The sequence below is a fragment of the Octopus sinensis genome, linkage group LG17, assembly GCF_006345805.1.
Source record: "Octopus sinensis linkage group LG17, ASM634580v1, whole genome shotgun sequence".
NCBI lineage: Eukaryota > Metazoa > Mollusca > Cephalopoda > Octopoda > Octopodidae > Octopus > Octopus sinensis.
Window position 1 is genome coordinate 36,823,264 of NC_043013.1, and position 26,110 is coordinate 36,849,373.

Consider the following 26,110-nt stretch of genomic DNA (forward strand, 5'->3'; position numbering starts at 1 on the left):
GAAGAGTCTTCGACGAGGAGGAGGAGGAGAAGGAAGAGAGGAGAGGAAGAGAAAGTAAGGCGGAAGAATTGAAGCACTAGCGACGTGCAGCAGCAGTGAGGTGAAGTAAGAGGTGGAGTAAAAAGAGGAGGAAGGGGAGGTTGTGTTCACTGCCAATATAATTGCTTTGCTTGTCTGGCCAAATCAATGCTGACTACTGTGTGTGTGTGTGTGCGCACGTGTGTGTGTGTATGTGTGTGTGTGTGTGTGCTCGTATCGCTTCGTGCTGGTGTGTGTGTATGTGTATGTGTGTGTGTGTGTGTAATGTGTAAAGATTATAATGACAGGGGGAGTGGAGAAAGACACCACCCACTACTGCTGTTGCTAATACTACTACTGCTGCTGCTATTAATACCTTTAATGAGGCAAAATTGCAGCAGCCGGAACGAAATTGGGAGGAGTAGTGGGAGTAGGTGTAAAGATCTATATGAAAGTGTGTGAAGCTGCATATACAATACACAGTGTACATATGCATATCCATACACACGTACATGTTATGGATGTGTGCGCGCGCGTTGTGCGTGTGTGTGTGTATAATATATAATTATACTGGTTGTTACCCACAAGTCTGAGTAAAATCTCCGACAAAGTGTTCCAGGTGTGACCATCCCGTCTTTCTGTGTGTGTGTATCTATCTATGTATATATATATATATATATATATATTATATATATATATATATATATATATAGAGTGGTAGATTATACAAAGTATCTTTCCTTTCTTTTTAACATGATTGGGTTTGATCTGAGGGAATTCAGTTTCTATTTCTAGCGGCCAGAGCGATCATGATGCAGTTTCCTTTCTAGCTCGTATTTGTAATATGTATAATATAAATTACATCGGCGAAGTTTCACGTAGTCGGTCTGTTTGGTAAAAAAAAAAAAAAAAACACGAACAGCACAGTTAAATTCACCTTTTTGTACACAAGCTAATCAGGAGCCGCTACGTGGTCGTTCGACCTGCTAGAAATACTAGTCCAATCTCTCTTAAGACGCTTTCGTCTTTATCTGATACGAAAACCACATCGCTAATTAATCGCTCCGTCTTCGAATTATACTTCTCCCCCGACTCCTTAATCTTTACGAGGAAGCGTTGTAAAGTTGCTCTCCAAAGTTCTCTGATTTCTAACCACATGGAGGAGCCGTTTCAATCGAGGTGCTTCTCTTTGATGCATTTGGAGAAATCTATTGATTTGTAACGTTTGTTCTTGTTTTGTAATGTCCACAGAGGTTGACTCTATTTATTGGTGGCTATCAACAACAATGACGAAATTAAATAATAATTTTATAATGCATTAAGTTGTACGTGGCTTTAATAAAAATCGTTATGGGTATTGGTCTATCGTTATCTTACTGTGTCTGCTAGCGAGCTCGATATAAGATAGACAGGTAGATAAGGACTATGAGAAATCTGTTTTAATTGTTGTTACATGCCGCAAGTAATTGTTGTTGTGGAAAGATCCGAGTTCAAACCTCATCGAACTCGAGGTGTGTGTGTGTGTGTGCGAATAATATGCGTTCGGCGGCTGCTGACGAAGGGACTTTACATGTTTACGTCCGTCTGTTTTCGCTTTTCCTTTACCGTTGTATCCTGTCCGACTGTGCTAACATTTCTTTTTCCATATGTGTACGCATAGCGTGTACTTTATATGTGTGTGTGTGTGTGCGTTTATATACTCACGTAAACACATCTGCGTGAGCGTGTGTGTAGGAAAATAAAGAACTGATTTTATTATTGATAAAAAAAAAAAAAATAACAATCCGAAACAAACTAGCTAAATCTAATCCCGTCCACAAATGGAAACACACACACACACACATGATCTTTAATCCTTTTCCTTAGATTTTTAATTTATTTAATATTTTTTTTACCTCCTCTCCCTATCTGACTGATTTCAATAGCTTCTCTCATTTATTTTAATAAATTGATCAGTTTCTGTTCAATCTCAACTCTATCTCTATTTAGCTTCCTAGTTTATCTTCTTGCTCTCCTCCTCCTCCTTCTCTCCCCTCGTTCTCCTTTCTCTTTCTCTCTCACTCTCTCTTCATTCAACTCATTAAAAAACCTACTCGCCGTTTTTCTTTTTTTTCTTTTTTTTTTTTGCTCTGTATTTTAATATATGTCTTACTCTTCATACGAGACTTGGCGCAGGTAGGTTTGATGTATTATTAATCATTGCCTCTGCTACTAAATGGGATAAATTTTTACTTCACGCGAGGAAATGTACGTAATATACAGACTCAAAAGTGTAAGTATTTACATCGTGGTGCTGACGTTACTATTGAGAAATATCTTCACACACACTCGCACACACACACACACACACACACACGCACACACACACATATGATGATGATGATGGTGATAGGAATTGCTTTGCGACTAGACTTCAGAACTTTAAAGAATGCAAACAGAACGAGTAGTATGAAACCGTTGGTTTTTTTCTAACTTTGAATGTAGTTTCGATTCCTAGACTAGCCTCGCGATTTTTTTTTTCCGATTTGTATTTTTATTCGCACACACACACACACACACAAATAAATTAATGACTATTATTTGTCTTACACGGCGAGTTTTCGATCTTGTTCTTGTTTTGTGTACTGTATTTCTTCTTACGAAATCTGTGCGCCTGTATACACACATATATATATATGTATGCGTATGTTTATGTGTGTTAGTGTGTGCGTGTCTACGTTAATGCACTGTTGTATGTATGTATATATGTATGTATGTGTGTACCTATGTGTGTGTATTTAATATGAAGGTATGCAGATGCCGTTGCTGCTTTTTTTTTTCTACTCTCGCTCCTCCTCCCTCCTCCTCCTCCTCCTCTAGCCATCACTTCTTCTTCTTCTTCTGCTTCTTCGCTCTAACCCGGAACGTTGCTGCGGAAAACAATGTCTACACACGGTTTTGTGCACACGAGCACACACACAGACGAGCTGTCGGTCGCGAACACAAACTACTCAAGCGCGGGCTTCACGCACAGCCAGCAGAGAGAACCTCTCTCTCTGTGCGTGGTCGCTCGCTCATTCCCTCCCTCATATCAAAAGACAGTCATTTGTTTTTTTCTTTACTTCTTTTTTTTTTGGTTTTTGATGTTTGGAAAGACACTTTGGATGATGACACATTAATCCTCAAAAAAAAGAGGAAATGAAAAAGAACTGGATAGCTATGGCTGGAATGCCTTTGTCCATAGGCCTGCTCATTCAGGGCTAACATGGGACAAAAACTACAATATTATTATTATTATTATGTAGTAGTAGTAGTATGTTGATTCTTTTTTAAAATGGACAAGGAAGTTTTATGTGATCTGACAAAATGGGTAAAATCAGAATAGAAAAAAAAAATTTAAGAAAAAGTGTTAAGTGAAGAAAATATAGCATTTTTAGATGAGTGATAGTAATGGTATTTGTCGCAATGGATGGTAATGGTATTAAGATGGTATGGTCACTCTAAACTTTTTTTCACTCTGAATCCCACTTAGACCGTAAATGAACGATTTGAGATGCATCTGCAATGAAATCTGAGAAAAAGAGCATTTGCTTCCGTTTGTCAGTTAGCAATCACCGTTATATATATATATATATATATATATTATATATATATATATATATAGCAATCACCGTTATATATATTATATATATAATATATATATATTTGTTATAAAGTCCTTTGAATTGTTAGTCAGGAAGGGAAAAAGAACGTGGAATGACTTGTGGTTAAGAAAATAAAGTTTGAAAAAGAAGCAATCCATGTCTTTAATAGTTATTGTGACGTAAGGCATGAAAAAAAGTTGAGAATGTTGGAGTGAGCGAGATATATGGGATGTTTCATGTATGTCATAATTCGTTAAAGCAGAAAAAAAATTTAAGAAATAAAAAATAAAAAGAAAAGATCATCTCGAATCAAAACAGACATACAGTTCATATCGGGAGTCAAAACCACATTCGGCTCAGCGAAATGTATCACTCGGGCCCGAAAACTTTACTGTTGTGGATTTAGCCTCTAGGTAATTTGTGACAGTAAATCGAGATCTAAATAACATGCCAGCCATGACTGTTGCCGTTTGTAAACTTGCTTTCATGTGTCTGTTTGGATATTTCTGTATGGTTTAAAGTCTTCTTTAATACTTGTCGGTGACCACCAACTTTTGAAGTGGAATTTGAAAAGGTTTTGCTCATAAGATTATTATAAATCAATCTTGTTGTTTAAAAAAAAACATCATTATTTCCTACAAGCTTACTTTAAAAACACAAACACTCATACTCTATGATAAACACACTGCACTGTTGGACACACTCGTACGCGTTATATAGATGCATTCAGATATACATACATATTTTCTCATGGAGGACAACTGATAGATGATAATAAACGAGGCAAAAACCACCTGCAATTGGTTTAAATTATATGGCTAACGACTGCTACATTTTTGCTGCTGGCCTGTCCGAGAAACACGAGTGTTTCTGCTCGTTCGTCTGTCTGTGCATATCTTTTTTTCTTTTTCATGCGTGCTTATGAAAATAATACATTTTGTAAAAAACCATGGTTTTCCTAAAGTTAAGCACAATGCCCTTAATATTAAGTTGGTTTCAGGCACCGTGCTGTAGTTTGATTTACGTCTGAAAGGTATTCTGTTTTGGATTATTTCCTCGTTATTAGTCCCAATAAAATACTTAGCGGCATTTCTTCTGGCTATTTATGTTTCTGAGTTCAAGTACCGCCGAGGTCAGCTTTTGCTTTTTCATCCCTTTCGACACGGTTACTTTAAGCACCATTACAAATATTGAGATCGATGTAGTGACTGGCAGCTCACCCCCAAAAATAAATTGATAACCTTGTGCCAAATTTCGAACCCTTTATTTCCTCATACCTTACGATGCAAGGTATATCAAACTACGTCTAGCTATTTTCCCTATATATATATATATATATATATATATATATATATATATATATATATATATATATATATATATATATATATATATATATATATGATTTAATTATGCCAAGGACCTTTAATTCTGTAAGGGATGTTTATATATATATAAGGATATGACACGAGAGTGGAGGATTACAGGCTTTAACAATAGTAGATCATACACACACACATTATTATTATATTGTATAATATTGTATGTGCATACAACGCAATCTATAGTTATGCATTTCACACACACACACACATTTATATATAACAATTCCTATTGTACATGTTACATGCATCTTGACACACACACACACACATATATATATATATATATATATATATATATAATATATATATATATATATATATATATATATGTAGGTCCCGGGTTGAGTCGGGGTTAACCACAGTAAATAAGGTACTCAATACATAGCAGAGTAAATTAATTTATTTTATAGAAGGAGCTTCTACAGGACTAGAACTGTTTCATTCAAAAGAAATCATATATGTATATATATATCACATACATACATATATATATATATAATATATATATATATATATATATAATATATATATATATATATATATATCACACACACATCCACACCACACTCACATACAGTATGTAATATAAATTAATTAAACTGTCTATATACATGTGTTTGTTGCGTGTCTGTGTGTGTGTGTGTCTGAAGTCAAGTTTGATTGGTTAACATTTTAAGTTTATCAATGAATAACACTTTTCTAAAATTCGTTTATGATTTAAGATTAATACAGGCGGAGACTACTACCGTATAAAATATATATTTGAGACAAACCGATTCATCAGCTTCTGGGGTAATTTATTTATTTATTCAATTTTCACATTCAATCTTCTCTCTCAAATTTGTAAAATATTATCAACAAGGCCTTTTTTTTTATCTCTTATTTATCTTTTTTATGTTTTCTCTATCTCATCTTGTCTATTTTTGTGTGTGGATTTATACATACATACATACTTACATACATACATACATACATACATACATACATACATACATACATACAAATATACATACACAGACACACACTCACACTCACATTCATACATACATATTATGTGTGTGTGTTTTCTTTTAAATTAACTATCAATCTTTTCAAGGTTGTTGTATGTAGCCTCTGCGGGATCGCTTGACTTGTTAGAAACAGAAGCAAAAACTTCCGTCAAACCACATCCTATCTTTAAAAAAGAGATGATGCACTCATTGGCTGATTGTTGTTATGTTATCAGATTGCTGATGGGATTGTCACAGCAGAAGCGCCTCTGGCCATAGGCCTTCAGAATCGGAACTGACCCAGGACTATATATGCAACAACAACCGATGTTTATTTTTATATCTGTAACTGTATACATACACTCACACACACACACACACAACTATTGACCGGAATCGGATCTTGTAGTTGCTTAGATTCCACTCACATAAGTATATATACTTTCACCCCACACACTTACTTACTTTCTACATAGTTTTGCATTTAAATATCAGTTTGTGTGTTTGTGAAGAATAGTGCTAAAAATGAGAAACGGTTAAAGAATAATATACACACATGACACTATTTCAAAAGTACGCTGTTGGAAAACGGATTTCCAAGCATATATATGAAGCGTGAGTGGTTGTGGAAGCCGTCAAACACGGAAGTCCCTGGTCGGAGATGATAAATCAGTGTGGCAAGTGTTGTGGTCTCGTTAGCTTTTTCCACATCAGATCAATAGTGAAGTTAAATCGTTCGTGTTTGTTCTCTTTTTATATTATTGTAATAACTATTATCGATGTCAAAAACGTGAAACCGAATGCACTAACACAGAAATCGAAACCAGAATGCTGATTCGTCGTCTCTCTAGTCGTGAAAGAAGGCGAAGCAGCATGAGTTCTTAGAACTGGGACATATTATTACTCTAGTGACCTACTGCCGCTCGACAGAACATGAATTTCAAAACTTTTCTGCTTGACCATATAATCCTCCAGATTCGTGCGATACGCTCCATTTATTCAGAATCAGGGACCCGACTTCAGTTCCAGTCCTTTATTTATTTTAGCTTAAGTCCTCTCTATACGGAAAACGATAATGTCGGTCCCCCCCCCACCCATCTCATCTTTAATCTTTAAAAATAAAGCGATCGTGCTCCTTGCTCGTAAATAGGAATATTGTGAGTTTAAATTTTTCTGTTAAGAGCTACTTCACTTTTTATCCTCTCGGAGTCATCGAAAATAATTGAGTAATATCGATTACTACCTATCATCAAAATTGTGTTGCCTTTCATTGCCTCGGGGTTGATAGAATGAAGTTCTGTGGTCGATGGCATCAATTAAACTCCCTCCGTTAAAACTATTGGTCATGTGCCAACAGTTAAAACCATTATTATTATTATTATTAGACGTGGGAAGAGAACTAAAAAGGAACTGGATGCCCTTTAAGGTAAGGGCAATCTTGTGGGGTTCCCTGTTTTGCTCAGGTGGTTGTCTCCTTAAGACGTTTGATGCCGTATTTTATGCTTCTTGTTTTTTTTTATACATGATTCTACGTAAAACCCCGCCAGTTTTTGCTGTTAGTCGTTGTAATATCTCCTCGTTCGTTGCTTTCGTGGCAAATAAAGAAACTCTTATTTATTAATCGTTATTGATATCGAGCTGGCCGAATCGTTAGCGTGCCGGACAAACTGCTTTATTTCTTCTGAGTTCAATTCCGCTGAAGATGAACTTTGATTTTTATTCTTTCGGGGTCGATAAAATAAGTACCAGTCGAGCACTGGAGGTAGATTTGATAAACTAACTAACCCTTCTCCCCCAAAATTTTCGGCCTTTTGCCTATAGTTGAAGGAATTATTATTACCAGCAGCTTGAAAAACAACAGAAGGTGAGAAACCCTGGAAGGGTTACGGGAAGTTGAGCTAATAGCAGAGACAACTGTGTGTATACTAATGAACCGAACTCTGAATGTATGTATAGTAATATTGTTTTAGAGTGACCTCAACGTGGCATCTTAACCGTCTTCACACATCCCGAACAGTCTTTCTCTCTCTATGTGTCTCTGTTTACACGACTAGACGCACAAACATACACAGATACACTACTCTTGTTTCATTTTCTGTTTTGTTCCTTTAAAAAAAAAAAAATTCTCCGTAAAGTGTACCAAAAAAAAAAAATCACACCCCCCCCCCCGGAAATTTTTGTTTTATACAGTCACGCACACATACACACACGCAAGCAAGCAAGCTGATATCATTACACAGACACACAGACACATAGGGTGATCGCGCGTGTGTGTGTGTGTGTGTGGTTCTTGTATATGTATGTGTCGGTGTGTACGCGCGCGGCGCGTGTAATCAACAGAGAAGAGACATGGACTGATAGCTTTAGTCAGCTGAAGTCAGTTATGAAATATCGAAGGAGGAAACCAAAAATGACTGACACACAAACACAGTTGTTTCACAGCACAAATGTTGCATAGGTGATACACTAATATATATACATATAAATATATATATATATATATATACATACGCATACACACACACACACACACGTGTGTGTAAGTTCACCAGGTGGTACAGTTAGACATGGCCTGGGCCAGTAATGGCCGCGGCCAGTCTCAGTTCGGCTAAGTTCTAAGTATATGTGTGTGTGTGTGTGTATTTTATATATATATATATATATATATAATATATATATATATGTGTGTGTGTGTGTGTGTGCATGTATTTACGTATCTATGATAAATATACACACGCAAACACAGACTATATGCATAATTGTGCTAATTTTGCAGGTCCTTCGACCATCTCCCTATGGCGTGACGGGTGGTAGCTGCGGTCCTTGTTTTGGGTCTTCTTTGATATTGCTACTTACATACATACATACAAACACGCACATAATGAAATAACGATACTAGAAGATTTCTTCAAGTTGCCTTTTGCAAAGTGCTGCTTACTATACTTGTGGTGATGAGCTGAAAATAATTTTCGTTGGATTGATATAGGCGGCCCAAGGAGGGAAAAACAAAAAAACAGTAGCTTTAATGCACATTTATTCTCAGAATGATAGGGGAGGAAACTCCCTGAAATCAACCCAAGCTTAAACTTTGGTGATTAGGTGATTTCTGAGAGAAAATTGTCATGAGCCCTAATTACTTTTCGCTCCGTACTACAATGATGATAGCTCGCACTTAACTATATATTCACTTTGCGGAGGGTGCACTTGAAACTTCAAATGCCCTTTATTAACTTGTCTAATCAATTGAGTGTTCACACAATATTTTGTTGCTGATCTGAGAGCTTTAGTAGTTGAGGAAGTCGAATAAGACCGAAACATAGCCTGAATTAGTATTGTGGTTAATGAACTTCATTTAAATTTAATTTTTGTTTGATTGAAGTTTCGATAATTCTCTGTTGCTTTATCTGAAAGAAAACGTTCATTAATGAAAATTACTTCATTTATTAGAGTTGTAATTTCAGTTATCAAAAATTACGGGTGTTTATCTCCTCTAGTTCATAAAGAGATGCTAAGGAGTCATAATTATAGGTGCCGTTGTCAAACAATTATTTGCTGCGGTTCTCTAGTTTATCTTTTATTCTTTCTACACATTTTGTGGCTGTATTTCTTGTAACTTTCTCCTCCATCTAACTTGGGTGGTGAACCCGAAACCCTCTCTGTAAATTCGTTGAAGAATAAAGTCATTGAGGAATAGGGGAAAGAGAAGAATAAATATGAGTATGGACTGGAACAACCCTCCCTTCTCCCACGTTTTTTAACCCTTGCTGCTTCTAATATACAATGTTATGGACATTTCTTCGTGGAGTCGATAAAAGACAACAGATATTAGAACTTATTCAGAGTTTAAGGGACCAACTTGGTAGACCATTTCAAAGAGTATGGAATTATTAGACAACGTTAAGGCAGCTAGCTTAGCAGAATCGTTAGCAACATTTTGGCCCGCCTTTACGTACAGACTTCAAATTCCGCCGAGGTAGACTGGCTCCCTCCTCACAAATTTCAAGCCTTGTGCCTTATTATTAGATAACCGTAGCTCTAAATAAAAAAGACGGGATATCATAGCTGTTTGTGTTGGATCAGGTCTGAAAAGCTAAACTAGGATGGAAAATGTTTATGGGGGGGGGACTTTTATTTCAGTTTTACATAACACACGGGAAGCTCCCGACTTACTTACGTAAGCCACACCTGGTTTTGACTTTGCATTTATAAAATTAGCTTCTCAGAATGTCACATTAGATAACGTTGCCATTAGCAATATTTTTCTGTTGTTGATAAAAATGTTGAAGTGTCCTGGTCAAGTTGTGCTCGAACGAGTCACATGTTCACAGAGGTAATCCAAAAAGAAATGCGGCTGTAATAAAAAAAAACAGATGCGTGTAGTCGATCAGTGTCTTGGAGCGTCCGGTCAATGTTTGAAATCTTTTCCCATTCTATCTGTAAAAAAGCTACTTATATTTTAAAAAGAAATACGCAGTCTAAGAGGCGGTGGTCTTATATTTGCAAAGAGATCGAAGAGATAAATTTTAACCGATAAATTAAGAAAGTGGAGAAACTATACATTTACCCCGGTTCTAATTATTAACACAGTCATTATTAATCATATCTATGCGCCAAAAATACTTCTCCATCCACGCTTCCGCACGAACCTCTTTAGCTGCATAGTAAGTTGTGTAGATGTATTTTTTCATGCATAATATACACCATCGGGATTGAGTCATGTTTTTTCCACATGCACAAACAATATGGATATAAACGGTCATATGTCATATCTGTGCCAGCAGTTCCAATCCAAAGCCATTTTTTTTTCTAGGGATTTACGTGGAAGTTCTGTTGTTTTTCTTCCGGCTAATAAGCTATTTACTATTGCCACTTTGCAATTACGTTTTTTTTACATTGTGCTCCTCCCTCTCTCACACATACATATATATATATATATATATATATATATATATATATATATAGCTTGCAGACAAATATCGTGGGTCTACGTATTTGTTAAACTACTTCGTTTTTTCGTTTTTTTTTTGTCCGCCCCCTCCAGCTAGCAACAACAAACGAGAAATCAAATCTAAATTCAGCTACCCGAACATATAGAAAAAAAAATTGTATCTGGGTGGGGTAGACACGAGCTAAGAAGCCGCAGTGGCCGGCTGGTTGTATAGCTAGTGGCTATACGAACGGAGCCTCTAACAGACGAGACCAGCAAGGGAGAGTGGTGCTAGAACACAAATGTAAATGATCATCTTCCTCTCTCTCTCTCTTTTTTTTTTTTTGCAGCCTCTTCAGTTTTTTGGTTAAGTTTAAAAACTCCTATCTTTTCTATATATATATATAAACTGAACAAAAAGTAAAAGTCAAATTGTCTTTGTTTTGTTTTGTAGTGTAGGTTTTTTTTTTTAGTTGTTGATAATTGTTTGTGGTGTTGTTGATAGTCAAAATCGTGGGGTTCCTGTTTGTGTATGAACATCTAAAAGATTATATTTATATATATTTATATAGTGAGAGAGAGAGAGAGATGTGTATATAAATGTATGTATGTGTACGAAGGCGGAAAATCCTCAGCGCAACGACGGCAAGAAAAGGGAGACTGTAGAGGGAGGAGGAGATATTAGGAGGTTCAATCTACGAAGCAGCAGTAGTAGTAGTAGTAGTTAGAAGACGGGAGAATGAAGAAGATAGAGAGGAGGAGAAAGAAGAAGAAGAAGAAAATTAAAAGATGAGACGATAGAGAGAAAGAGAAAAAGGTCACATATCAAGGTGTCTAAATTCCCACACTCCTTCCCTTTGCCTCTCATTAACCGCCTCCCACTGCCTTTTAATTCTCTTTCTCTCTCTCTCTCTCTCTCTGCTCATTTACTCACCCTCTCTTTGTTTCTCTTTAATACAATCTGTCACTCTCTTTCAGTAGTCTGACCTTGTTCTCTGAGATTAATAAATGAAGAAGGAAAAAGACAGAATAGAGATAGAGAAGGAGTGTCTGTGTTTGTGTGTGTGTGTGTGTCTAATGAGAACGAGAGAGAGAAAGAGCTAGAGCTTGGCAAAGCTTTTTCGCTCGCATACAAATTGCTACTGTATGTGGTGCTTGTTTGGTGTTTCTTTTTAATACCATGCTTCTCGTCACCGCTTGAACAAGCAAGCCACACGTTACAGACACATCATCCACATCTTTGTATATATATATATATATATACATACATACATATATATATCTATATATGTATGTATATATATATATATATAAATGTATGTATACACACGTATGAAAAGGATTTACTTTTTCGGATTTTCTTTTATTCTATTTATATAACATAAATATAGTTATAAGTAAAAAAAAAAAACCCACATCGACGACGTGAACCCCGTCTACGAAATTAATAATAATAATAATAATAATAATAACAATAACAATTGCAAGGTATTGTTATTGTTAGAACATCCACGGAACCTTAATCTATATATATACCCACACAACGTGAAGATCGTACCTTAATTTGTATTTTTAAATGGTTGACTCGGCTCTGAAGAGAACTATTATTTGATAGAGGTGATTCTTTATTTCTACCGTTCTTCCTTTCTCTTTCTTTCTATTTTTTTTTTTTTTTTTGTTTCGCACCTCCGTTTGTGTGTAGTTTGTTATATATCTTACATTTGTTTTACCTTATTATCACTTGTCTTTTTTTGTTGTTTTCTCTTTCTTATTATTTTTTTACATTTTCTAAAACATTAATTACATTTATATTAACTTTTTTTACTTCACTCTTTACAAGTCATTAACTTGGTATTTATTAATCATTTTAACACTTATATTTTTGTCCTTGTCTCCTCTCTCTTTTTCTTTATTTTTTTTTTCGTATGTTGTATGTATGATCGATCGTGTTTCGGTACCAATTAACAAATTTAGGTTATTTCAATGGGTTAAAGAAGTGAAAACGGGTGACCACTGTCTGCTTCTCTCTCTCTCTCTCTCTCTCTCTCTCCTTCATTCACTTTCGACGTGTTTGCGCGCGCGTGTGTGCGCGTGTTCGTAGAACTATGTTTGAATTAGAATAATTATGATCATTGCTTACTGGCTCTGTTGGTTGTGGTGGTGGTGGTGGTGACTGAGAGAATGTATATAAATATACAAACAATACATATAGATATATATATATATGTTGTCCAAACACATGAGATGTAGTTTGTTTGATGAAGATAGCAGATAACATGTTATTGTGGGGACGGAGAAGGATGCTGTATCAGAGTTACCTCCCTTGGCACTTTGTGCAGCGGAAGAGAGAAAAAAAACGATCCCCCATACACATACATACACCTTGTGTTGGTTATGTTTATTTACATGGATCGCCACCACCATCACCATCACTACCGTCATCATTCGTCAGCATCATCATCATCATCATCACACCCGTCATCATCGATAAAGCAGAAGCCGGAACTGTGGGCAAACCACTCGTCATCAGTAACAGACATGTTATTTTCCTCACGTTTCACTATTACCACCACTACTGCCAAAATCACATGTCAACGAAGATAGATAAACAGTTCTTTAGGAATACATTATACATACATGTATATGTATATATATCTATATATATATATATATATATATATTGTATACGTAATTCGACTAATGACGATGATGATTATGATGAGGAGGATACCTACTGCATTTGATTTTATTCTATTACAGCTTCAATGCCTTTGCGTGTGCGCATATATATATATATGTATATATACAAATATATATATCGATCGATCAATACATCTATATCTCATGATCAGAATATATTCCCCATCTTCATATGTATTTATTGTAGATACATCGGTATACATACATTTGTGTACGTTAATAGAAACGTGTGTTTGTGTGTCTGTATGCCCGTTGATGATGACTCATATTTCAACTTCTTTTAATTAATCAACCTTTTCCCCTCTGCCGTATTTTCTTCTTACAGTGCATATCTAATGTTTTACATGAAACATCACTCTCTCTCTCTCTCTCGATCCATCTTTTCTCACACTTCCTATTCTATCTGTCTGTCGTTTCTCTTCTCTCTCTCTCTCTCTCTCTCTCTCTTGCAGTCACTCTGTATCTAATCTCTTGTAATTACTTGACATACTCCCGCTCACAATTTACGCATTCTATTCTCTTACGTTTTCCCCAGTCTCTCTCTCTCTCTCTCTCTAAGAAAAAGGCAAACAAACAGAAAGAAAGACAGTTGTGATCACTTTTCGATAGACACTCGTTCCGTTTCACACTATCTTTATTGAACATCATCGACACTCTATTATATATCTATAAATTTCACTTTAATATCGAACCCTGTAATCAACATCCACATCATAACTATGTATCTTTTGTCCGCAATGTTTCCAAATAAACAACACACTATCAATCTCTCTCTCTCTCTCTCTCTCTCTCTCCGGAGAGAGAAAATACTGTCCCGTGTTTACAGCTCCGTTCTCTCCTGTTTCCGCCATGCACTCCAATGCCGTTTCTCAATATTATTTTTTAAAACTAGCTTTACATTTACTCATCTCATACTTTTGCATATATTCTCTCTACTGACTCGAAGTAAATTGGAAAATACCGTCTTTCTTACTGCATTGCATATTGCACCTTCGAACAAGTCCAAACTGTTACTGTTTATATATATATATATATATATATATTATATATATATATATATATATGTATGTATGTATGTATATGTATATATATGCCAGTGAATACTTTTAGGGAGCTATTTCGATCTTGAAAATGTGTTCTCCCTTCCTCGTTCAAGCAAGCAACCTCTAAACAAATTTGCTCCGCTACTTTCTCTCCGACCCCTCACCCATATCATTCTGTGAAAATAGTTTCAAAACTGACACTACTACTTATTTTAATCTTAAGCTAGCTGCTCCAAGGGCCAACGGGAATATTTTTTTTTCTTTATTCTTCTATCTGCCTCTCCATATACGCTCGAATATGTGTAAATATGTATGAGTGTGTATATATATATATATATATATATATATATTCGGATGCTTCCGTAGGAGGTAGCCAGGGAGAGAACTGGATGAATTAACGTTGTATGGATTATTCCTTGAAGTTGTTATTGCTACACGAATAATATATATATGTGTGTGTGTGTGTGTGAAAGAGAGAGAGAGAAAGAGAGACGTGTGTAAGCAAAATATTATGTGTACGTATGTACGTTCGTAATCTGATGTTAATTATTTCGGAAACAAATTATTTCGAAATCTCAGAAGTTGCCTCTAGAGATGAATTTAAAGAGTAAGGGTGGTCTGTCTTCTTGTGTGAGTGTAATGCTTCCGAGTGTGTTTGTGTGTGTGAGAGAGAGAGACCATGTCTGAGTGTGTATGTGCGCGCCTGCGTGTACATATATATACTTATATATGTAGGTATATACGAACTCGTTTTTATTTTACGTATGTATTTTATAATTATAAGTGCATATATGTCTATGAATACACGCACATATATGTATATATATATATATATATATTCATATACACACATGCATGTAAAGATTCATATCTATATGTACGTGTAGGGATGTGTGTGTGTGTACGAGAGAGCTGCTTTATTGTTCATTATATTGATGTAACTGATTATATATTATAATTGGAACTAGCGCATAATTACGAGGAAGATAATTATCAAACGTGTAAGTATATATATATGTATACAATCGCAAGTTATTTTTGTGACTTTACATATGAATGTGTGTGCATATGTATATATATATATGTACTTGAATACGATGAATGGATTTAGATATTGTACACACTTAGAAAACTAAGTCAAATTTAATATTGTTTCTAGAGGGAGCAATTATGGAAAGGAATTGTGTATTTTGTGTAAGTATATGTTGCGGTAGCTTAGCCACAAGCACACACACGCATTAGTGTGTATGTCTTCATATGTATGTATTTATACATGTGTGTGTAAGTATCTATGTATATATATATATATATATATATATATATATATATACACACACACACACACATACATATGTATATGTCTATGTGAGTATTTTTATATGTATATATGTGCATATGCATGTATATGTATATGTGTGTGTATATATGTACTCCTAGCAATAAAGGAAATATCATAATTATAATAATTATCACTATTATAGCCATCTCTAATAACCAACACAAATGCTGTGTGTGTGTGTGTGTTGATAGATAGGTAGATAGACAGACAGATATACTCATTCATGCACCACACACATTAAGAGAATTTACCTATCAGTTCAAATCCTGATTATTATCCTATTAGATGAAGTGATATAAAATTTATGTCATGAACTCTGTTATGTCAGGTCATTGTCCTGAGCTAAGAAGAACCTGTACTTCCATTTCAAACTCAAAATTTTCTATGTAGTGTATATATATATATATTATATATATATATATATATATATATATATATATTTCTGCATGGGTGACTTGATTTGTTTTTGTGCATCTCTAAGTTTGTGTGTGTATATGTGTTTTCATGTTTGCTTGTTTATTAGAGTATCTTGAGTTGAAATAACTGATGTGGTCAAGTTTGCCCTTTGGGGCTGCTCCAGCTGCTTACATAACCAACACTTCCCCACCCTCTCTCACTATAAGATGCCTGATGTTATGATGGGTCTGCTCACAGTTTCATGGGTACCAGAAGTATAATACATGCTACTAAGTTACTGTTGGTTGCAAGGTATATCAGTGAGTGTGTGGATATATATATATATATATACACACACACATATATGTAAGTATGGATATGTATGTATACACATCACCATCGTTTTATCGTCCACTGTTCCATGGCACAGATGGAAGTCGATGAGGCACGCCTGATGCCCATCCTGTCCTCACTGAGCTTCCACTTTGTTTCCAAGTAAAATATTTACCCGTAACCAGCCTTGATTTCTGCTTAGAGAAAACTGGGAAGGAACGTCATCACATCAATTCTATGACAGTATGACAGAGATGTTTCTTTACAATCATTATGTGATTGTAAACACTCATACATACATACATATATATATATGGATCCTGTAAAACAGAAATCGAAAGATGCCCATTGCAGATGTATACATCTATATATATATGTGTATATGTATATATATATATGTGTACATCTGCAATGGGCATCTTTCAATTACTGTTTTGCAGGATCCACTCAAGACTTTGGTTAATTTGGAGCTATGATACCAGAGTTTTGGCTAAGGTTTCACACTGGGATTGAACCTGAAGCCATGTACCTGCAAAGGAAGCTTCTTACTCACCCAGTTATGCTGCATATATATATATATATATATATATATATATGCAGAGAGAGAGAGATGTATATGTGTGTGTATAAATATATATATATATACATGCATGTATATAAACACACATGCACAAATATTTTCTTATGTATACACAAACACACACACCTATATCCATATGTATATATTTGTTTACATATACATGTATGTATGTATGTGTGTGTGTGTGTCTGGTTAGCCAATCATGACTTTACACACACACATATATGTACATCTATTATGTCTGTGAAACAGTTGTGTGTGTGTGTATTCATGCATAAGTGAATTAATATAGAAACTTAGTTATGAAATATCTAATTATCTTTGTTATATATATATAATATGTTTGCCTTCATATGTGTTTGTATCTGCTGTGTGTATGCGAGAGGGAGAGAGACAGAAAGAATTATACATATCTAAGTATGTTTATATAGTTATATGCATATCTGTGTCTATGTATATGGGTGTGTATGCTGTATTATATTCCAATCTTAGTCATTCCAATTTGCTTTTAACACAAATTCTGTCTTACTAAATATGATACTTGCATGTCTCCAACAGTCTAAGCACCCTGGACAGATGGTGTGTGCAAATTGTGTTAAGAGATTATTAAGACTAACACTGTTGGATATCAACCTCTAAGGTATGGACATAATGTTATTCATACAGGTGGTATAAATCACTGATATTTGTTAAGATAGCACTTCAGTGATGTAAGGACTATTAAAACCTCTAGTGAAATGCACATTCATGAATAGAAACAGTATTATAATCGTTTACTATGCAATATCATTACATGAGTGTGTACATGCATACACACACACATGCCCAAATATATATATATATATATATATATATGTGTGTATGCTTTTGTGTGTATATGTATGTATATTTTCCAGCGGTGATGGTGGGTAATAAGTTTGAAAAGAAACTATGTCCAGTCACTTAGAATAAATTACTCAGAGATGAGTATTTTTGAAATACTTTAAAAGTATTTCACCATAGGCAAAAAGAGAATACATTTTGTTGGACTTATGTGGATTAAATATTTCTCACACCCACCCACACATATATATAAAGATATATATATATATATATATATAATATATATATATATATATATATGTATGTATGTATATATACATACATACACACATGTGTGTGTATCAATATATATATATATATATAGATAGATGGATAGATAGATAGATAGATATGCATATGTGTATGTTTGTATGAATATATGTGTGTGTATTTTTCTCCTGAAATGCTATGCATCTAGTCTCCTTTGTGTGTTATATATAGTATTTGTTTTAGAGTAACTTTGTTGTATTTGCTATTGCATGTCCAGTTTCTATATGCTGGTAATTTTTCTTTACGCCTTTTGAGAGACTAGTTTGTAGATAGCTACAGTTTGATTTCTAGGGTCTGATTCAATGTGTGATGACCTACCTTCACTACTGACATACCTCAGAAACTATTTGATTACTGCATTTGGTGTTTGAACAACATCTGATAACATTAGAAACTTAATCCCTGACTTTCAACCAAAAAGACACCATACCTAGACTCTGTGATTGGACTTGGACATTAAAATGTTAAGACACTTTCTCATTCTACTAAAGCCTTAAGCCAACACCCTATTCGTTAAAGTTTTTCCCCCTGTGTTGTCCTGATAGATAGTTCATCGTAACTGCAATAGATACACGTTTATATACATACATATGCACATACATACATATATATTTGTGTGTGTGTGTGTGTGTATATATGCACTCTATTTTTGTTTTGTAAATAAACATCATTTAAAAAGCAAAAATTTGCTTGAATATATTTATAGGTTTTTTTTTTCTTTTAATTTACATTAACTCTAAGTATTAGAGACAACTACACACGACGAACACATGAAGATATGGTATTCATGCAGTTCCATAGCAAATGAAGTTATTTCTTGCTATTTATTGACACAGCAGTTTATTTACTATAGATTTGAGTACCATACTCAATGCATTGCAGTGTTTAGTGAGTTCAAATCCTGGCAAGGTTGGTTTACTAAAGTAATTATCTGAGAAATTTAGGGGTCAGTACAAACAACAGAATAGTTTGCTGCCTCAGCCTTGTGCCTATATGGAAAAAAAGAAAAAAGAAAAATTTTAATAATTGTTGACGCTACTGTTATTAAGCATTATCAAACACTAATGATTGCTTTCCTTGTGTACTGTGCTTGAGTTATTCCTTCTTAAATAGTTGTTAATGTGTGTGTCTGTTTATGAAAGTGTGTGTGTGTGTAGATTTCCTATATGTGGAGTGAAATTAAGCTGCTAGTTTCGGATGTTTGATAAAGCAGACCAAACCATCATTTCAGATTCACTTGACTTGCTTCCCTTACTCTTTCTCCCTTTGTTTATATTATTTTTTGATATTTAATTGTCTCTTCCTCTTTTATACTTTAATATTTGAAATGTGGTTGGGGAGTGATGTGTTTTAAAAAGTTTTTTAAAAAAAATACATCCCTTATAAATAAAAAGAAAGCAAAATAATATGAAATTGAGATATAAATAAATAAAATCTCAGAATTTTCCCTTACCTCCCTCGACCCCCTAATTTGACTCAGTTCATTTCGTCTCATCTCACCTCTTCTCATCTTGTTCATTCAAGGATGTAGAAATTTGCATAAACCGATTTTGAATTCTTTCTGCTATCATTTCCCTATCTTTCTTAAGCGATTATACATACATTTACACATGCACATACCCACAAAGTTAGTGTATTCATATGTTTGTGTACACATACACAACACGGATATGAATAAATATTTGAACTAAGAAAGAATAATAATAACAACATCAGCAACAACATCAATAAAATATTAAATTAAAACTGATTGAAAATGCATTAAAAATAGATTTAGAAGGAAAGACTTGTGTAGGTATTTGCCCTTTCCATAGAATTTGTTAAAGAAATTAAGAAAAACAACAGTAGCAGTTGTAGTAGAGATCTATTTTTGTACTTCTTTCTCAAAGTTCTTCAGGCAATAAAAGATTTGTTAATTCTGTTTCACTTCTTCCATTACTACATTTACCACACATAATAATAATGATGATGATGATAATAATAATAAAGTCACCACCCTCATCATGTCTGCTATTGCGACATCTATAGTCACAAACATGACCATAACTACCACTAGTTGCCAAAACAGCCCCTCACAAACCTATGGCCATCACAACTACACACCACCATGTTACATGTTCCACTGATGTTGCCACCAGCTAACACCAAACATTATTCTCGCAATCAATATACCAACAAAACAACGACTACCACCACCACCACCATAACTACTACTCCTAGTACAGCTTCATCCTTCCATTATCTTCACTACTGGTGCTACTACTACTACTACTACTACTAATAATAATAGTAATAATAATGACTCTAACACCACCAGTGCATTTGAAACCACAACTGCTAAAACTAGCACCTCTACAACAATTATCACCATTACAACTAATACTATCTGCACCTCTGTCAATTCTACCACTAACTGCCATCATTACTGCTACCATCACTACAAATAAAACAACAATCACAGCCACTATCATCATCATCATCCTCTTAAGGACTGTGGCAAAATATTTCAATTAGTGCACACACATACACACACACACACTATCCATCTTTACTCCCCAAGATTCAAAAAACAGCTTCCTCCCTTTACCTCCACCTCCCATCCTCACTATTTTTGTTCTCATTCCATAATTTGTCTGTTAGTAATTCTTATTTTCCACCCTAAGCCATTCCTTTGCCTAAAATAACCTAAAAGAAAAAAAAAACTGCCCCACTCTAAAAGCAACAATATAAAATATCTTAACAGTCCACGTTTGATAACAACTATTTTTGTGAGTCTGTGTATGTATGTGTGTGTGTGTGTGTGTGTGTGTGTGCATGCATGCACGCACATATATGTGTGTGTGTGTGCATGTGTGTGTATATTTTGGCAATTTATAATTTGTTGTGTATGAAACGGATACTTTTCTGTTCTGCCTTTATTGTTGGTTTTTTTTTCCAAATAAATGCTTTTTCTTGTGATAGGTTGTTTTCTTTATCATATACTCATATACACAACACATACATACATACATACATATTCTCTCTTTCTCTCATTCTCACACATGTGCACACACACACACAGTGGAGGAGCGAAGGCTTTCGCATTGCTGAAATAAAGTACTCTGGACTTTAGGAGTAGATTTAACAATATAGATTTACTTCTAGCTGTTTCTCTAAGAACAACTTGTTCAACCTTGCTCCATAACATAGTTCTCTTTTTTTTTTTTTTTTTGGAACAGTGGATCTCAAAGCACATGAAACAATAAAAACATGTAAATCCTGGGTTTAAAAACCCTTTGGAACTAAGAAAATCAGAAGCTCTTTATTAAATTCAGCCTGTTACTAATTCACACTTACAGCCTCTTTGTAAATAGCTTGTTTGGCTCAGACAATCCATTCATATACCTTTTCTTTGTGACTTCTTAACTATAGAGTATGGTACTGTATCAAAGCTCTTCTCCAGGTTGACAAATGCTAGATATAATGGCTTGTTGTTTGCTAACACATTTTCTTAGACAGTTGCTTCACTTCAGAAAGAACATCAGTAGTATCTTTTTCAAGCCCAGAACCCAAGTCAATATCATTTAAGCTAAATCTTTTTCTAATCCATTTTGCTCAAACTCTTCCTGTTACATTAATAGCTTGGTTCATTGATTTAATATCACTAGTTGCTTCTTTATAGAGTATTTCCTTTGTCTTTGAAGCAACAGATGGTCATACTTCTACGCTACTCTTTGGGTATGACGTTTTGTGCTAAATGAACATTTGTGTTCTCAATTTTACTGGTTATTTTCAGTATCTCACTGCTTTCCCAGATGGTCCACCTGATTTCCTTTAATTGCAGTTTTCAACAGCTCTTTTTTGGTGGGGGTCTACATGGACTAATCTCCTTTCCAAGTAACATTTCAGATTTTTTTATATTTTTCTCACTATCTGGGAAGGCAAGGGGGCTGCTGCCATGCTCCCCTGCCTTTATTTACACTTTGTAGTCAGCATACCTTACAACATTGATCCTTAGTTGCAAAACTTCAGCAAACCTTTTACCTTCAATTTCTCCCTTACTGTGAATACTTGAAATATAGGTTCTCTTTTGGCTACAAGATATTGTATGTTTGGGTTTCTTTCGCCCAGTCTTTACAAGCTTGTCTTTTAACTGTTATAGTTCCACCTTTGCAATCTTACTCTATCTACATATCTGGTCTATGATTTACGACAGGTTGTCATCATCTATAAATTCTTAGTTATCCTCTATGTTGTACATCTCTGTCCTCTTTCCTTCTCTTATGTGTCGACTAATAAGTCTTCCATGCTACATCTGACTGAAGGATCTTCCAGCTTCCACATCTTCCTTCTTTAGATTGCCTTCTTTCTAAGTCCATCTATTGCAAAAACTAGTGTGTATGTATATATATATATATATATATATATGAGCATAGAGACACACACACAAAAATTAACTACTAAAGAGGATAGTTGAAAAGAGATCATAAAAAAGAATTAGATCAATTTTGCCATTAGCATTGTCAGTTTAGTGAAGCAATTTAGTTACTTCCATTAGAATATTCATATCTATAAAGAACACTGCTCGCTGCCTAATACTGGGTAAATAGCAGAATTACTATTCTCTCTACTTTCCTATAATACATATATATATATATATATATATATATATATATATATATGCTGCTATGTGGCAGGATACACTTTGGTTAGATCTGCTCTGCAATAGACTTTAATCTCTATTTTACTCTTCACATTGTTGTATATCTTTTTGTTCTCTGGCTGTTATCTATCTCTGTATATCTTACCATCAGTCTCTGTGCCACTGACATTGCTATTATTAAATACAGAAATAAGAGATTATCATCAATATTATTATTATTGTTATTAACTAAGAGTTGTGGAACTAGCTTCGTTTTGGTGAGTACTAAACTAAACCTATCATAGTATTTTAGTAGGGCTCTGAAGTTTTGACTACATTGGTGATGGTGGTGGTGGTAGTGGTAACAGTGGGAGTCTGCTGTGTAAGACAACAGAGTTTACTAATTTTAAAGAACTCAGACAGATAAAATATTGGTTTCGAGTTTTGGCACAAGGCCAGCAATTTTGAAGGAGCGGTAAGCCAATTACATCAGCACCAGTACAAAACTGGTTCTAATTTATTGACCCTGAAAGGATGAAAGCAAAGTCAACTTCAGTGGGATTTGAACCCAGCACTCAAAAAATGATTAAATGCCACTAAGCATTTTGCCTGGTGTGCTAACACTTCTGCCAGTTCACTGTTTTCCAGACAGATGAAATATTAAGATATTATAATTGTGGTTTAAGATACTGTAATTGTGGTTTAATTTGACTAGATGCACTCCTTGCTTTGTGATAAAACAAAAGACTAATATTTGTTCATTTTGATTCTTTATATACCTTGTTCTTACTATTGGAGACAGTTTTGTATATATATATATAGAAAGAGAGAGAGCTAGATATGTATATGTGGATATTGGCGATCTTCAATGAAAGTGGTCAGCTTTTGAGGTTTTCCAAATTAGTAGGTTTTGTCCTTTATCTGATCGCACTATCCACATTTAACCACTGCAAAGCAAAAGCATCTATTTTTGCAACATAACCACTGCAAACCATTTCTCATCCCTGATTAGAATAGTTAGTGAATTTGTTACCTCTATGTAGGCTTAGAAATAGGTTTCATGGTTGATGAACCAAATATTACATTGGTTGGGTAGATGTTTGTGTAATCAATTAAAGGCTTTGGGCACCTGTTGATTTTATGTATGCATGTATGTGTATGTATGTATGGCATACATATTGCAATGTTGTTGGTAGGAAGGGGATCTACCTATCTCTTTAACTAAGCACAAGGCTTTATATATATACACATATATATATATTTAATTTAAAGTAAAATGATATTAACTGTATATTCCTGCAACCATTACATGATTTCTGTAAATGTGAAATATAGCTATAGGAGATATATGCACTATATTTTCTAGTTTGGCAGTAGTAGCTCTTTTCTGAGTTCAAATTTGACTGAGGGACACGTAGCATTTCATCTGCTTGTAGTCAAAATACTTATTTGTATCACAATGTTTATTTCATTGAATATTCTGCCAAATGTGAGGTCTTGTGCAAGTGTGAAATATCATTATTAATAAACAGATTATTTTGATTGTTATTATTTACTCTGAAATTGGAGAAAGCTAAAAATGATAGATTACTAGATACATAATATTTTGGGATATATAGTTACACCTTTACGTTCAAATCCCACCAGAGTTAATTTGCCCATTATTCCTTTGGGCTTTGATACAACAAACAGCAATTGAATACTGGAATTGAATCAACCACACTTCTCACATTCCAATTTGTGGTCTTCAAAAACTTCAAAAATCCTTATTAATTTATGATTTTAATTTCAATCTAGTGTTTTAAATTCACTGTTTCCTCGCTATCTAAAGGAAATTCTATCCATCCCCTTTATGCTTGATCCCTTGTTCATGAAATTTGGCAGATGTAAACTACAGTAGCACATCGTGCGTGTATGTATGAAGCCCATATCAATCATAAACCACTATAAGTGAAGCCTCAAACAACCCAAATGGGAATCTAACCAATTGATTGACAACCAAATGAGGAGTAAAGCTTTCCAGGAAAATGCAGAGTATCATTTCTCCTTTCTTATTTACACTTATGTGTACACATACCCTCACACTATATCTGTGGATGTAAAGCAATACTCATTTCCTACCAATGGAAAAAATGATTTCAAATGTATTTCCATACTAGCAAATTCTAGGTATCACTCTAATCTGATTCATTTTGCCTAAAATAACAAATCTCTCAACACTCTATTCTTTTTTCCACTCACACAAGCACAAACCTGTGAGCATTACCAGAAACATCCTCCTGACAAAAATATGTTAAGTGTAAAGAACGTGTTAACTTGATATCTATCTCTAGGTCTAATATTCAAAGTTGGGAATAAGTTCTTGGAGAATGTGCTGTGTGTTATGCATATGTATATATGTATAATTTTCACACACACACACACACACACACATGCATACATATATATGTGTGTGTGGCTATATATATGCATACATGCAACTGCAAACAATTGTACTTTTTACATTCAGTGTCTATCTATTTTCTGCTAAAAGTAAACTATATAATTTAAAATGTAACATTTTTATGAAGAAAACTCATACTCAGGTAAATAAGACTCTGCAACCTTCACACATCTGAGAGACTCCAAATCTTTTTTGCCTATGCATCCATTCTTTGCTAGCACCCAATATGAATCTCTTCTTACCAAGATGAAATTTGTTTGAATTTTAGATATTTCTATGCCATTTGCATGTCCGAATAGGTAATTCAAAGTTATAGTTCTTCTGACCTACAATGATACTAGTTTAATCACCAGAACCCTGAGCCCAGTCTTAACAAATACTCACATAAAATATCATCTTGCAAACACCTTTCATATGACTTTTAGACAATTTAGACCCATTCGGTGTACAAATAGATAAAATTACACAATAATCTCATAAACCTTATTGTATAAAAAGTTCAAAACTTCACACATTGAGGACAACTTCTGCTTCTTACTCCAGCTTCACATTTTTCTTTCCTTCACTCGTATAAAGTTAATA

General features: G+C 34.5%; 1 protein-coding gene across 4 annotated transcripts in view; it reads left to right on the top strand.

Annotated features, from left to right (window-relative positions):
• The window catches only part of LOC115220811 (zinc finger homeobox protein 4), a 196,324-nt gene that overhangs the window by 56,993 nt on the left and 113,221 nt on the right, over window positions 1–26,110 (top strand). Inside the window, exon 1 of one of the 4 annotated variants that reach the window (XM_036510490.1) lies at window positions 5,744–5,818. The exons of the other annotated variants lie outside the window; for them this stretch is intronic. The gene's annotated coding sequence lies outside the window, so the exon portion shown is untranslated. Of the gene's footprint in view, window positions 1–5,743; window positions 5,819–26,110 lie in introns of those variants that run through there. 4 annotated transcript variants of the gene reach the window in all.